The sequence below is a fragment of the Aegilops tauschii genome, chromosome 2 (genome assembly GCF_002575655.3).
Source record: "Aegilops tauschii subsp. strangulata cultivar AL8/78 chromosome 2, Aet v6.0, whole genome shotgun sequence".
NCBI classification, from domain to species: domain Eukaryota; kingdom Viridiplantae; phylum Streptophyta; class Magnoliopsida; order Poales; family Poaceae; genus Aegilops; species Aegilops tauschii.
In genome coordinates this window covers 382,885,361-382,901,325 of record NC_053036.3, presented here as the reverse complement: position 1 = coordinate 382,901,325, position 15,965 = coordinate 382,885,361, and the positions used below count along the sequence as shown (strand labels likewise).

General features: G+C 41.5%; 1 long non-coding RNA gene across 1 annotated transcript; it reads left to right on the top strand.

Moving 5' to 3' along the window:
* Positions 1-5,716: 5,716 nt before the first annotated feature.
* On the top strand, positions 5,717-7,553 carry LOC141041693 (uncharacterized). Its single transcript, XR_012202793.1, has 2 exons — positions 5,717-5,785; positions 5,868-7,553. It is a non-coding gene; the product is annotated as an uncharacterized lncRNA (long non-coding RNA).
* Positions 7,554-15,965: the final 8,412 nt, after the last annotated feature.

Genomic DNA, 15,965 nt, shown 5'->3' with positions numbered 1-15,965 from the left:
ATTGAGCATATAACCACTAGAAGGAGCGTGCTTCGCTTGCTCCTTACACCTCGCCCAACGGTTGCACATCTTTTGAATCGCACCCCCTCGATTTTTGAGAGATTTGAAGCTAAGTTTTTTTTCTCTGCCTATGATGAAATATGAAACTTTCCTTGTTGTGCATATAATATTTCTCCGTCGACTGATCCTTCCCAGTAATCCCATCGAGGAAGATATATTTACATGCCCTGACAAGCGCACTCATTGGGCTTAAAGTTGCTTCCCCAAGTGGCCTCTTTGTTTGACGAGTTAGTGCCATATATTTGATCAAATTCCATATCATTAATGTACTAATGATCGAAATGCGACAGTGACGTCCCCTCGAGATCGGCATCTTTTGTCACAGAATCACTAATCATACTATCCAGAAATCATTCGTCGCTGAGGGTCAATTCCCCAAAATTTAGAAAGTCATCGCTAAATCTTAAACATTACACATTTGCCAACAATTTGCACAGTCACCTCGCATTCAATCCAACAAAAAGCACATGACTAGGAAGTGGCCCTTGTTTTGCCAGCCACATGGAGGAAGCGAGAAGGGGAAAAGGAACCATTGGCGTCCTTCCCTTTCTTCTTATTTGTTCCCTTCGCTAAAGAACGATGCGGCCTAGACAGGGGGTCCGTTGCCTCCACGGGAGGCAAAGGCACCTCCGCCCAAGACTCTTCGCCGACATTGTGACGCCCCCGATTTGACCGTACACTAATCATGCACGCAAATGTGTACGATCAAGATCAAGGACTCACGGGAAGACATCACAACACAACTCTACAACATAAATAAGTCATACAAGCATCATAATACAAGCTAGGGGCCTCGAGGGCTCGAATACAAGTGCTCGATCATAGACGAGTCAGCGGAAGCAACAATATCTGAGTACAGACATAAGTTAAACAAGTTTGTCTTAAGAAGGCTAGCACAAACTGGGATACAGATCGAAAGAGGCGCAGGCCTCCTGCTTGGGATCCTCCTAACTACTCCTGGTCATCATCAGCGGGCTGCACGTAGTAGTAGGCACCTCCAGTGTCGTAGGAGTCGTCGTCGACGGTGGCGTCTGGCTCCTGGACTCCAGCATCTGGGTGCGACAACTAGGTAGAAAGGAAAGGGGGAAAAGAGGGAGAGAAGCAACCGTGAGTACTCATCCAAAGTACTCGCAAGCAAGGAGCTACACTACATATGCATGGGTATATGTGTAAAGGGCCATATCAGTGGACTGAACTGCAGAATGCCAGAATAAGAGGGGGATAGCTAATCCTGTCAAAGACTATGCTTCTGGTTATCTCCATCTTGCAGCATGTAGAAGAGAGTAGATTGAAGTCCTCCAAGTAGCATCGCATAGCATAATCCTACCCGGCGATCCCCTCCTCGTCGCCCTGTTAGAGAGCGATCACCGGGTTGTATCTGGCACTTGGAAGGGTGTATTTTATTAAGTATCCGGTTTTAGTTGTCATAAGGTCAAGGTACAACTCCGGGTCGTCCTTTTACCGAGGGACACGGCTATTCGAATAGATAAACTTCCCTGCAGGGGTGCACCACATAACCCAACACGCTCGATCCCATTTGGCCGGACACACTTTTCTGGGTCATGCCCGGCCTCGTAAGATCAACACGTCGCAACCCCACCTAGGCACAACAGAGAGGTCAGCACGCCGGTCTAAATCCTATGTGCGCAGGGGTCTGGGCCCATCGCCCATTGCACACCTACACGTTGCGAACGCGGCTGGAAGCAGACCTAGCCTAGTGGCGTTCCAGTCCAATCCGGCGCGCGCCGCTCGGTCGCTGACGTCACGAAGGCTTCGGCTGATACCACGACGTCGAGTGCCCATAACTGTTCCCGCGTAGCTGGTTAGTGTGTATAGACCAAATGGCCAGACTCAGATCAAATACCAAGAACTCGTTAAGCGTGTTATGTTGAAGTAACCGCGGACGCCGTCCAGGGCCAGGCCCACCTCTTGCCTAGGTGGTCTCAACCTGCCCTGTCGCTCCGCCACAAAGATCCACTTGCGGGTACTCCTACGAGCCGACCCGACTTTAGTCACCACAGGTGTCATGTATAGATTATATAAGTATATACCCGTGATCACCGCCCAAGTGATCACGGCCCGATAGTATAGCACAGCAGACGGACAAGAATGTAGGGCCACTGATGGAAACTAGCATCCTATACTAAGCATGTAGGATTGTAGGTAAAGGTAACAACAGTAGTAGCAAGGACAGGCTATGCATCAGGATAGGATTAACGAAAAGCAGTAACATGCTACACTACTCTAATGCAAGCAGTATAGAGAAGAATAGGCGATATCTGGTGATCAAGGGGGGGGGGCTTGCCTGGTTGCTCTCGCAAGTAGGAGGGGTCGTCAACTCCGTAGTCGAACTGGGCAGCAGCAGCGTCGGTCTCGTAGTCTACCGGAGAGAAGAGGGGGAAGAAACAGTAAATATAATGCAAACATAAGCATGACGATGCGTGACATGACAATGAGCGGTTCTAGGTGTGCCCTAACGCGACAGTAGGTGGTACCGACGAAGGGGGGAACATCCTGGAAAGTATTCCCGATGTTTCGCATTTTCGGACAGATGAAACGGAGGGGGAAAGTTGCGAGTTCGATATGTTAGGGATGTGTGGCAGACGAACAGGCTGCGTATGATTCGTCTCGTCGTTCTGAGCAACTTTCATGTAGAAAGTATTTTCATCCGAGATACAGATTATTTTATATGATTTTCTAAAGATTTAATCATTTTAGGATTTATTTAATCATTTTAAATCAACATTATCCAGAATAGTAAAAGATGACGTCAGCATGACATCATGCTGACGTCAGCAGTCAACTGTGCAGTTGACTGGGTCAACTACGTGTGGGTCCCGCATGTCATACACAGCTTAGTTTAATTAGGGTTTAGCTAATTAATTACTGTTTAATTAAATTAACTAATTAATTAGATTAATTTAAACAGGATTAATTAACTTAATTAATTTAGTTAATTAATTAAATTTATTTTTATTATTTGTTTTATTTATATTTTTTAATTCCTTTTTTTAAACACGTTCGGGGGGTGGGGCCCCACATGTCATAGGGCCAGGGGGCACTGGCCCAGTGGTCAGTGGCCCTGGCCATAGCGGGCAGGGGCGCACGGGCGAGCGGGTGCTGGGGCGCTGGCGGGGAGGGGGGGCGCACTGGGTGCGCAGAGGCGGGGCGGCGCGGGCGCGCGACCGAGCCCGCAAGGGCAGCGGCGGCGAGCGGGGGGGAGGCGGACAGGGGCAGCGGCAGCGGGCGCGCACACGGTGACGAACGACGGCGGCAGAGAGCATGCGGGGGGGGGGGGGGGAAGGCGTGGCCCCAGGCGATGCGGTGAGCGGCGGGGCCGGGCGCGGTCGGCGCGGGGCTCGGGGGGAAAGCAAGGGCGGCCAGAGCGTGGTCGAGCGGGGGAGCGTGGGCGGCGGTAGCGGCCGCGGTGACGGGCGCGAGCGCGCGCGCAGGCGGGGTCGCGCGAGGGAGAGAGAGAGGGAGCGAGGGCGCGCGGAGACGAGCGCGGCGGCGGGGCTCACATTGGGGCGTTGGGAACGGGGCAGTGGGTGTCGAGGTGGGGGACGGGGACGACGGCGGAGAGGAGAAGCAGGCCGGCGGGGGAGCGCTCCGGGGAGGCCGTCCGACGAGGAGCTCCGGCGGCGACGGCGTCCTGGCGCGGGGGCAGCGACCTCCTCCCCCGATCCCGATCCAATCGGGGAGAGAGGGGGCAGATATTTTGGGGGGGGGGGGAGTGTGGGGGTGTCGGTGGTGAGTGGGGGAGGTTATGGGGTGCGGGGTGGGCCGCGTGGGCTGGTGGCTTGGCCCAGTTGGGCCTGTGGTCAGCTGGGCCGAAGCCCGGGGGGTTTCTCTTCTTTCTTTTTTTTCTCTTTTGTATTTTCTTTTCTTTTTATTTGTTTTCTTTTCTGTTTTAAATCATTTTAAATTATCTAGGCATTTTATAAAAATATGTTTATTACACCATATTTACTTATGCAAAATATGGCACCTCCCGAACATTTTTGTTTTAAATTTTGAAAAACTTTTATTGTTGACATTAATTTGAATTTTGAAAGGGTCTGACCTAACGGTAGATTAGCAACAGTAACCATGGTGGCGTGGCACCATTAGCGTGGGATTACTGTAGCTTAGTTACCCGGGCGTTACAGACATGATCGAGGTTGGTTGTCGGAGGCGCAGTAGACGCGACCGTTGAAGTCATCGGTCCCGACTCCAAAATGGCGAGGATCAGACACGGGGTCAAGGAGGCAGCCATGGCTTCATTAGCCGGGATTGGGGATGGTGGGAAGCGGTTAGTGGCCGCGGTACGGGAGGGAGGGGGTAGCTCGGGCTGGAAGAGCAATATGAAGGAAAAATGTATTTCACATAATCCATTTTTTTAGGTGGAGTGCGCTCCAAGTGCCCACCCCAACCGCCAAATATGGAGTATCGCGAGCCGTATATAGAGTGTGTTGCATAAATTATGGTGACCAACGGCCGGATGACAACTCCACTACAATGGCCTTTTCAACCAAAATCGCCATATTGCCAGCTATTATGGCGTTCGGGCTGATATGGCGACTCTGCTAGAGTTGCTTTAGAGATATTGGTTACTAGTCTTGCCAAAGAAAAGATCAGATTTACTATAAAGATTCACCGAAAGTACAAAGCACCAAAAACATAATAAATATTACATCAAGGTCCATGGACCACCGAACGACCATTACCGCTGCCAGAATGAGCCGCCGACGGGTGGCTGTCACTGCTCCATTGCCAGAGCCGGCCTGACTGGTTAGGAACATGGTACTTTAAGAACTAAGTGGATGATCCAATTTTTTTAAAATATTGAATTTTTAGAAAACATGAACATGTTTTGAATTTTTTTCGAAAATCCAATCTTTTTTGAAAAATGCCAACATATTTGAAATAGTGATTTTTGAGAAAAAACATGATTTATTTAATTTTGAAATTCCGAAACAATTTTTCAAAATGCTAACATTTTTTGTAACCACCGAATATTTTTTGAATTTGTGAACAAAACAATTTAAAACATGAAATATATTTCGGTTTCCAAATATTTTTTGAAGAACAAATTTTTTGAAACTTCTGAATATTTTTCAAAACACAAACTATTTTTGAAAAATTGAACAACATTTAAATTTTTTAAACATTTTTGAAAACATTTAATACTTTTGAAAGAACTTTTGTAGATTGTGAAGAATTTTCGAATAATCCAAACATGTTTTTGGAAACACAAACATTTTTTGGATATTAGAACACTTTATGAAATTTGCGAACAATTTTTGAAAAACGCTAACAAATTTTAAATGTGAATAGTTTTTGAAAACATGACTTTTTTAAAGCTGTGAATATTTATTTATGAATCTTGAAAAACTTTTATATTTGGAAACATTTTAAAATGAAAAAATGAGAAAAGGAAAAAGGAAATAAAAAAACGAAAAACAATAAGGTCCAGTCATTTGCTGAGTGTCGTCGATGTGTGAGTTTGCTTGAAAAAACGACACAAAGAGCGTCATATCGGGAATTCCGTTTTGGACTGTCTCTTGAATGATGGGCTTCCTGATATGCTTCAACTACGATTTACGAATATCGAACAAAGGCCGAGCCTCCCACCGTAAGGGGATTTCCTATTGGACGTACGTTGCGTCAAAGTGTCGACCTATCGCACACCCCTCATCCGTAGTTGGGCCAACTCTTTCTCCAGTTTTCTTTTGTCTAGCGACCGGTACCGTTTCTTCTCCACCATGTTCTTCGTCACTATTCTTGCTCCTTCTCCTGCTTCTATTGATCTTTCTCTTCTCCTGCAGATCTTTCTCTTCTTCGCTAGGCTTGTAGGCGGCGAGGTGATTCTTTTCTCCTCCCTTGTGGTTTCCTATTTCCTCTCTCACAGGAAGTAACACATGGTTTGATTCATCCCTTTTTTTTTGTTGGCAGATTTGTGATAGTTTCTATAGATTGGTCAGATCCCTTAGCGCCTCTCTAGTTTCATGCTTCCCCTCATTTTTGAGGTTCCTCCCTGTGCCAATTTATCCATCATGTGATGTTTTTCTTCATGTGTACATGCCAGGTTCAGATCTAGCAGACAAGAGGTTTGATTTTGAATTCTACGGGCTGGAGGTAAAATGTTGCAACACTCTCTCTCTTTATCTTTAGCTCATATTTTAGGGCTGAACTCACTCATATGGTGTATTGTTCGGTATTTTATCAATTCGGTTTTGCTTATAGGGAAAAAAATATGTTTTGTAATAGTGTTAGTTGCAAATTAAGCAGTTGTGTTCTTGCTTAATTGTTTCATAGTGGTAGCTAGTACATGGCTGAAGCTACTTGTCTCATTTTCAACAGCACATACTATGGATGTGCGCACCCGTATTTCTTCCCAATGAAACTTTTGAGTTGAATCACCCTTATAAATGTTTTCCTCCCCTTCAATCTGTAGATCTTAACAGTCTAGTACAAATTGGCATAAATCATACCGTCGATTTTTTGAATGATTGGCATATAAAGAATGCTAGTTCTTCTTTGCAAATTTACACATAAGTGACAGTTAGTCATAGTGGCCTGTAAATTTTGGTGAGATCCCTAGATAGCCCCAGTGAATTTGTGCACCTATATTACTTCCCACTTGAACGAAGAAAATGCAGTTTTTCACACCAACCCATTCGAGAAAAGTTGAAACCAATTTTAAATGATTCTATCTGGGTTGGCGGGCGCTTATCGCTAATTGTTGTAAGTCCGTACTCCCCATATCCTATACAGTTCTAGATACAACTTACCTAGAGTTGATTTGTTTCCCTATAGTTTGTTCTCTAAAAAATCTGCCACTTATGTTCTTTATGTATCTAGTGTATACATTATTTCTAGTGCGTCCAAGTTTAACTATATCTGATCACATCCTCCAGAGTATGTCCCAGTTGTATACAGCTTTCTCTGAATTCAATTGTAGATCTTGCTTGAGAGTGTTCTTTGAATATTCTGCAATTTTTTATACTAAAGCCTTGTATACATACTTAATGTTGTTTTCTCATTCTGTCCAAACAACTTTATTTCATCCATGAAGGGCTTTTATTCTGTAAGTTTTTCGATTTCATTTTTACCATTACTTCTACTTCTTTGTTCTCAATATGCGTTATGTTAGGTTTTTAACACACCTTATCTTTGTACTTATTCAAGTATTTCTCCTTTTCATCTCTCCGTCAAGATATCATTCCTCACCTCTGCCTGCTTGTCGCTTACAAAATGGCGAAGTTCGACCCGCACAAGGTTGACTTTGCAGGCCTTGGATGTTTCCACCAAGAAGAGTAAGAAATAGTGTTAGATGGTAAGAAATAGTGTTAGATGTCCTCAGAAAGAAAAGAAGAGTTGCCAATAGATGCTAGATTTTCTGTTAAGATGGTTTCCACTATTTTTGCTGCCGTGGCATCCCTCGAATGCACATTTACTGTGTACTAATGACATATATTTTCGCATATAAAAAGTACTGTACGATTGTGAGATGTCGTTTTCTTTGCTTTTGCTTGACTCGCCATAGTTCAGTATTGCATCACAGAAGAGAAACAAGTATGGAATAATGAACAAATTTATTTTTTCAGAAATTTGCGATTCTTCTGAACAAAATATTCATGGAGTTCTCGTTTTCTTCTGCCTTTGGCTTACATTATTGGTTGAGCGGGGATAGATTGTTGCTTCAGTTCCTTCTCTGCTTCCTCTAATATATTTAGCACTATGTAAATTATTTGCGACATAACTAGATTAGCGAACAATCTCCTATGTATTTAATAAAACATCAGCAACTTTAGGTCTATTTTATCTAATGGATAAATTCAACATCATTTCTTCCTAATGGATATATACATGCCTAGCCATCTATATTATCATGTTCAATTCTTTCCATAATAGCAATATTGGAGAATCAAAACACTAACATAACATATACGAGATAAAAATATGTGAACATATTTTGAATTCCAAGAATATTTATTCTAATTCCATGAGGATTATTTGAATGCCTTAATCATGTTCTGAATCCAGGAGCAATTTTTGTAATGATGAACATTATTTGGAATACAAGAACAACTTTTGAATTCCATGAACATTAATTCAATTGACAAACATTTTTGAATTCCATAACATTTTTTTGTTTGACTTGCACATTGTTTGGATCCACTGATTGTTTGAGTTCCAAGCACATTGTTTCAATTGATGAACAATTTTTAAATGCCTTGACATTATGAATTAGAGAACAATATTTTGAACCAATGTACATTTAAAAAAAAATCTTAGAACATTTTTGTGTGATTTGAACAATTTTTGAATTTCAAGAGCACTTTTGAATCCAAGAATATTTTTATGCTTCAAACATTTTTTAATAGAAGAAACTTTTTATTTGAAATCCGAGGAATGTTTTCAATGCCACGAGCATTTGAATGCATGTTTTTTTATTCCAAGAATAGTTTTTGAATGTGTTAAATATTTTATGAATCGTCGAACAATTTTTGATAGTCATGAACAATTGTTTAGTCCAAGAACAATTTTAAAATTTTAAAAAATTGAATACCATCAACATTTTTCCGATCCAAGAACACTTTTTCAAGTTCCTGGAACATTTTCTGAATCCATGAACAATTTTTCAATTCTATGAACATTTTTTGAATGGTCTGGTCAATGTTTCAATGCCTTTAACATTATTTAATCCAATAACAGTTTTTGAATGTCATGAGCATTTTTTCTCCAAGAATAAATTTAAATGTCAAGAACAATTTTTGACTTGATGAACAATCTTTTGAATGCCTTCAACTTTTTAAAATCTACTAAGAACATTTTTTGAATGCATGGAACATTTTTTTAATATATCTTCAATTCCAAGAACATATTTTCATTGTCTTGTACATTTCTTGAATCCAAGAACAATTTTTGAATGTGTTGAACTTTTTTTTACTACAAGAAGATTTTTCAATGTCAAAGAGCCAATTTTGATTTGGTGAACAATTTTTGAGTGCCTTGAACATTTTTTTCAATCCAAGAACAGTTTCCTGAATGACTCAAACATTTTTTTAATCTACGAACAACTTTTCAATTCCAAGAACAGTTTTGAATGCCTTGAACATATTTTGAATTCAAGAAAATTCTTTGAATGGCATGAATTTGAATCCAAGAACATCTCTCTTCAGTTCAAATGACAACTTTGAATTGATGAACAATTTTGAGCTGCCTTGAACTTTTTCTAAATCCAAGACCTAGCTCTGTGTTTCTTGTAGCAACGAAACAGTAGCAGGTTCCAGATTTATGTTTCTGTTCCTATTTTCGATTTCGGTCCCTGTCTTGTAGTTGTAATTCTTACAAGAAAAAACAACTTTTTTGCTAGTGAGCGTCAAAGCACTTGAAGAATTTTTTTTAGGGGTAAACACTGGAAGAAATAGGCTACTAGGTTTTGTGCAGCGAACGAGAAATAGGAGCAATAGCAGTCAAACTAGGAAACGAAACAAAAACAGGTACTGGTCGAACCAGAAAAAAGAATGAAGAAAACCAAAACTAGAAACATGAACGGAGAAAATTGGCCCACCAAGCCCGCCAGTAGGATGCTCTGTGCGAAACAGCGGCTGTTTGACACAAAGAGCGCGCTGGCCTAACCACTGGGCTAACATAAATGTACGTGTTAACTGACAACCTTTTAACCTTTTTCTTCTTACTTTTTTCGTGGAAACAGTTTTGTTCTGTTTTTCTCTTCTTTTTCATAATCAATGAACCTTTTTTCATCTTTGGTGAACTTTTTTCCAAACTAATGAAATTTCAAATTGATGATCTTTTATTTTAAAATTGATGAACTTTTTCCAATTTGTGAACTTTTCTCAAAATGATGAACTTTTTTTCCAATATTGATGAACTTTTCTTCAAAATCGATGAACATTTTTCAAATTTGTGAACATTTATTAAATCGATTAACGTTTTTTAAAGTTGATGAACTTTTTTTTCAAAATTGGCGCACTTTTTCAGATCTTGTAGACTTTTTTGAAAATTGGTGAACATTTTTTTTTGAAATCAATGTACTTTTATTTTCTGATTTTATAGACTTTTTGAAAATCGGTGAACTTTTTTCAGATTTTGTAAACCTTTTTGGAAGTTGATGAACTTTTAAAATTGGTGATTCTTTTCTAAAATCTGTGGACTTTCAGAAACATTTCACATTATTATTCAAAAGAAATCACATTTTTCTAAATGTTTTCAAATAATTCAAAAATCTACGCGGCTACAGTGTGTTTGTGTTTGTTCTTATGCTCTGTCGTGCTGCAATGTTTTGCTAGTGTGTTGTAGCTCCAGTGGTTAGCCACCCGCTTATTGGAGGTAAGGGAGCATTCTGTGATGAGGGGCCGGATTTCCGGGCGAAAGGGCCAGATGTCCGGGGCTTCGGGAGGAGCCGGTTGTCCGGGGCATAGGTCCTTTGTTGATCGTGGATCTTGTATCTCCTCTCGTGTTTCAAGGATCTAGCATATGTGTGACCATATCTTGTTGGTTTGAGTGATTCTCTTGTGTTTTCCCTCGTGTTTCCCCTCGTGTTCTTCGTGTTTTTAGTTGGGATCCGCTCCTTTCATGAAAGATCGGCCGTATAGGGTTCCACCCTACATCATCTTGGTATCATGAGCCACGTTGATCACGATTTCGGAGCCTCCCCTCTTTGTTTTCTAGCCTTGTTTTGTTGATTTTGTCCCAATTTCGAAAATCCCCACCAAAAATAGATAGGATGTGGCAAAACATCATTCTCCTCCGGGACCAAAGAGAAGGTCTCATGTGCGCTCTCGTAGCTTGACTCGGAGTAGGAGTCCAATATGGGCGCCGTCTTCATGTTGTTGAAGAGGTTCATGCTCGTTGCCGTGGTCGAAGGGGATGGCCCTAGCTCGACCTTCTTGTCGTCGTCTTGTTGTTGGAGTCCCATATGATGTGGCACCTCATAGCTCGTCTCCATGACCGAAGGGAAATTCCCATGCTCGGCCATCTTCCTTGAGGGGCTTCCGAAGATGGAAGTGTCGCCCTCGCTTGTTGGTGGTCGCCGTGTTGTTGAAGATGTCGATGTAGGTGAACTCATGAGAAGTAGGCGAAGATGCCGTACGTCCAAAGGCGAAGATGCCTTGATAGCACTTGGCGAAGATGCCGAAGTGGTGGTAGTCGTAGCTCCGTCTTGGTGGTGCTCGTCTCGCGGTCTTCTCTTTTGCTCATGAAGCTTGGACTTGGCATGCAGTAGAGCTTGTTGGGACTTGTATGTTTGCGCTTGGCGAGCATCTTCATGATGATGGTGTCGCTGTCGCACTTGAGCTCGTAGTAGATGTCGTTCTTCGTCGTCGTGCACATGTTGCTTGGAGGTGACTTGCCCTTCATGACGATGTGGACCACGAACGTGATGGTGGTCGCCATGGAGATGTGGACGTGGACGGATTGCGCTTGCATCGCATGGGCGCTCCAAAGATGATCGACTTGCTTGTCGTCGCCTTGATGAAGGTGAAGAACGATTGACCAACAAGGTCCGAATCTCCTCCATCCTTGCATCTTGCGCCTCCTTTTGTGCGGAAAGCTTGTTGTTGATGTAGTCCCTTTTCCTTGCTTCGGAGTGACGAATGTCGATGGAAAGGTTCTCGATGCGCTCTCGCAAGGTAGATGGAATTCCCGTGTGTCCTCAAGAACGTTTTACTTATTATAAGAAACTGTTCCGGCCTGTCCTTTGCTACAATAGGGATTGGGATACCTTGCTGCACCTATTGAACAAGCCTCTCACTTATGATTAACCTCTCTCGCAAGCATCCGCAACTACAAAAGAAGAATTAAGATACTAACCATAACATTAAACATATGGATCCAAATCAGCCCCTTACGGAATAACGCATAAACTAGGGTTTGAGCTTCTATCACTCTAGCAACCCATCATCTAATAACTACTCCACAATGCATTTCCTTAGGCCCAAAGATGGTGAAGTGTCATGTAGTCAACGTTCACATAACACCACTAAGGTAATCACAACATACATACCATCAAAATATCGAACAAATACCAAATTCACATGATTACTTCTGACAAGACTTCTCCCATGTCCTCAAGAACAAAAGTAACTACTCACAAAACATATTCATGCTCAAGATTAGAGGGGTATTGAATAGCATAATAGATCTGAACATATGATCTTCCACCAAATAAACCAACTAGTATCAACTACGAGATGTAATCAACGCTACCAGTCACCCACAAGTACCAATATGAGGTTTTGATACAAAGACACAAGAGATGAACTAGGTTTTGAGATGAGATGGTGCTGTTGAAGATGTTGATGAAGAGCGGCCTGATACGTCTCCAATGTATCTATAATTTTTGATTGTTCCATGCTATTATATTATCTGTTCTGGATGTTTTATATGCATTAATATGCCATTTTATATTATTTTTGGGAATAACTTATTAACCTAGAGCCCAGTGACAGTTTCTGTTTTTTCCTTGTTTTTGAGCTTCGCAGAAAAGGAATACCAAACGTAGTCCACATGAAATAAAACTTTCGCGATGATTTTTCTTGGACCAGAAGACACCCAGGAGACTTGGAGTTCAAGTCAGAAGAGCCACGACGCGGCGGCAAGGGGGGAGGGCACGCCCTAGGGGGGCGCCCACCTGCCTTGCCACCTCCTCGGGGCTCCTCTGACCTATCCCTTGGTCCTATATATTCACATATATTCCCAAACCACCAGAGGCATCCACGAGAACACTTTTCCACCGCCGCAACCTTCTGTTCCTGTGAGATCCCATCTTGGGGCCTTTTTCGGCATCCCGCCGAAGGGGGATTCGATCACAGAGGGCTTCTACATAAACTCTATTGCCCTTCCCATGAAGCATGAGTAGTTTACCTCAGACCTTGGGTCCATAGCTAGTAGCTAGATGGCTTCTTCTCTCTCTTTGATTCTCAATACCATATTCTCCTCGATGTTCTTGGAGATATATCCGATGTAATATTCTTTTGCGGTGTGTTTGTCGAGATCCGATGAATTGTGGATTTATGATCAGCTTATCTATGAATATTATTTGAATCTTCTCTGAATTCTTATATGCATGATTTGGTATCTTTGTATTTCTCTTTGAACTATAGGTTTGGTTTGGCCAACTAGATTGGTTTTTCTTGCAATGGGAGAGGTGCTTAGCTTTGGGTTCAATCTTGCGGTGTCCTCACCCAGTGACAAAGTAGGGATAGCGAGGCACGTATTGTATTGTTGCCATCGAGGATAAAAAGATGGGGTTTACATCATATTGCATGACTTTATTCCTCTACATCATGCCATCTTACTTAAGGCGTTACTCCGTTCTTTATGAACTTAATACTCTAGATGCATGCTGGATAACGGTCGATGTGTGGAGTAATAGTAGTAGATGCAGGCAGGAGTCGGTCTACTTGACACGGACGTGATACCTATATTGCATAATCATTGCCTTGGATATCGTCATAACTTTGCGCTTTTCTGTCAGTTGCTCGATAGTAATTTGTTCACCCACTGCATTATTTGCCTTCAAGAGAGAAGCCTCTAGTGAAACCTATGGCCCCCGGGTCTATTTTCCATCGTATTTGTTTCCGATCTACTATTTTGCAATCTTTACTTTCAGATCTATAAACCAAAAAACCCAAAAATATTTACTTTTGTTTAGTTTTATCTATCTCTATCAGATCTCACCTTTGCAAGTGACCATGAACGGATTGACAACCCCGTTATCGCGTTGGGTGCAAGTGTTTGATTGTTTGTGCAGGTATTGGTGATTTGCGCGTTCTTCTCCTACTGGATTGATACCTTGGTTCTTAACTGAGGGAAATACTAATCTCTACTTTGCTGCATCACCCTTTCCCCTTCAGGTAATAACCAATGCAAGCTCAAGAAGTAGCAGGAAGAATTTCTGGCGCCGTTGCCGGGGAGATGTACGCCAAGTCAAGACATACCAAGTACCCATCATAAACCCTCATCTCCTGCATTACATCATTCGTCATTTGCCTCTTGTTTTCCTTTCCCCCACTTCTAAAACGATTTTTGAAAATATTTGCCTTTTTATTCCCCCTTCTTCCGTTTGTCTTTTCGTTTGCCTTTCGTTTGCTCGTGTGTTAGATTGCTTGCCACGTCTTTACCTTTGTCACTATGACTAGCGCTTTTACCCCTCCTTTGTCTCCTGACTTTGAAGTTCTTCACTTCAAACAGAAACAAGGAGAAAATTTAAAGGATGCTTGCTATAGAATGATAGAGTCTTATCGCAACTTTACTATAGAGTGGGATTTTAAGATTTTGCTTCGTAATTTTTATGTTGGACTAACCATGTCCCATAGGCAACTTTTGGATTTCGCTGCTAAAGGGAATTTTATTGAAATTGATCCCAACATTGCTTATGAGATAATAGAAGGAGTGGTAGGAATATTACCCCCACAAAGGGATTACGTCACACCCAAGAGGGAACACAAGTTTTTGAGAAAATATGTGAGGTACAGAAAATTTTGCAAAAATCTCTGGAACCCCTCAAAAATGTTAGTGGAAACCTCCACCGCATGAATATGTTGATCACTCTTTGCAATAAGCGGTTGGATGCTCTAGATCTAAAGATTTCCGAATATGAGGAGAAACTCAAAGAACCTCCCGGATTTGAGCATAATTCCATTAAAAAGATAAAAACCAAATATGGTAATATCTAGATCTATTTTTATGCCTAGCTAAGGGCGTTAAACAATAGTGCTTGTTGTGAGGCAACCCAATTTTATTTTTGTTCTTGCTTTTTTTGGTTCTATTTTGCAATAAATAATTCATCTAGCCTCTGGTTAGATGTGTTTTTGTTTTTTAATTAGTGTTTGTGCCAAGTAAGACCTTTGGGATGGCTTATGCTGATAGTTGTTTTGATCTTGCTGAAAAACAGAAACTTTTGCGTCCAGTCCCAGAATTTTTAAAAATCACAGAAGCGTGATAAAATTATGAATTTTTACACAAGATTGATATACAAATTTCCCAGGTTTTTCTATTTTTTCAAAAAAATTTGGAGTTACAGAAGTATTCGAGAGTTACAGATTGCTACAGACTATTCTGTTTTTGACAGATTCTGTTTTCTATGTGTTGTTTGCTTATTTTGATGAATCTATGGGTAGTATCGGGGGTATGAACCATTGAAAAGTTGGAATACAGTAGGTATTACACCAATAAAATAAAGAATGAGTTCACAACAGTACCAAAAGTGGTGATTTATTTTCTTATACTAACGGATCTTATGAGATTTTCTGTTGAGTTTTGTGTTGTGAAGTTTCCAAGTTTTGGGTAAAGATTTGATGGACTATGGAATAAGGAGTGGCAAGAGCCTAAGCTTGGGGATGCCCAAGGCACCCCAAGGTAATATTTAAGGACAACCAAGAGCCTAAGTTTGGGGATGCCCCGGAAGGCATCCCCTCTTTCGTCTTCGTCTATCGGTAAATTTACTTGAGGCTATATTTTTATTCACCACATGATATGTGTTTTGCTTGGAGCGTCTTGTATGATATGAGTCCTTCCTTTTTAGTTTGCCACAATCATCCTTGCTGTACACACCTTTTGAGAGGGACACACATGAATCGTGATTTATTAGAATACTCTATGTGCTTCACTTATATCTTTTGAGCTAGGCAATTTTGCTCTAGAGCTTCACTTATATCTTTTTAGAGCACGGCGGTGGCTTTATTTTGTAGAAATTGTTGAACTCTCATGCTTCATTTATATTATTTTGAGAGTCTCTCTAAATAGAGTGGTAATTTGCTTTGGTTATGTATTTAGTCCTAATATGATAGGCATCCAAGAGGGATATAATAAAAACTTTCATATAAAGTGCGTTGAATACTATGAGAAGTTTGATTCCTTATGATTGTTTTGAGATATAAATATGGTGATATTAG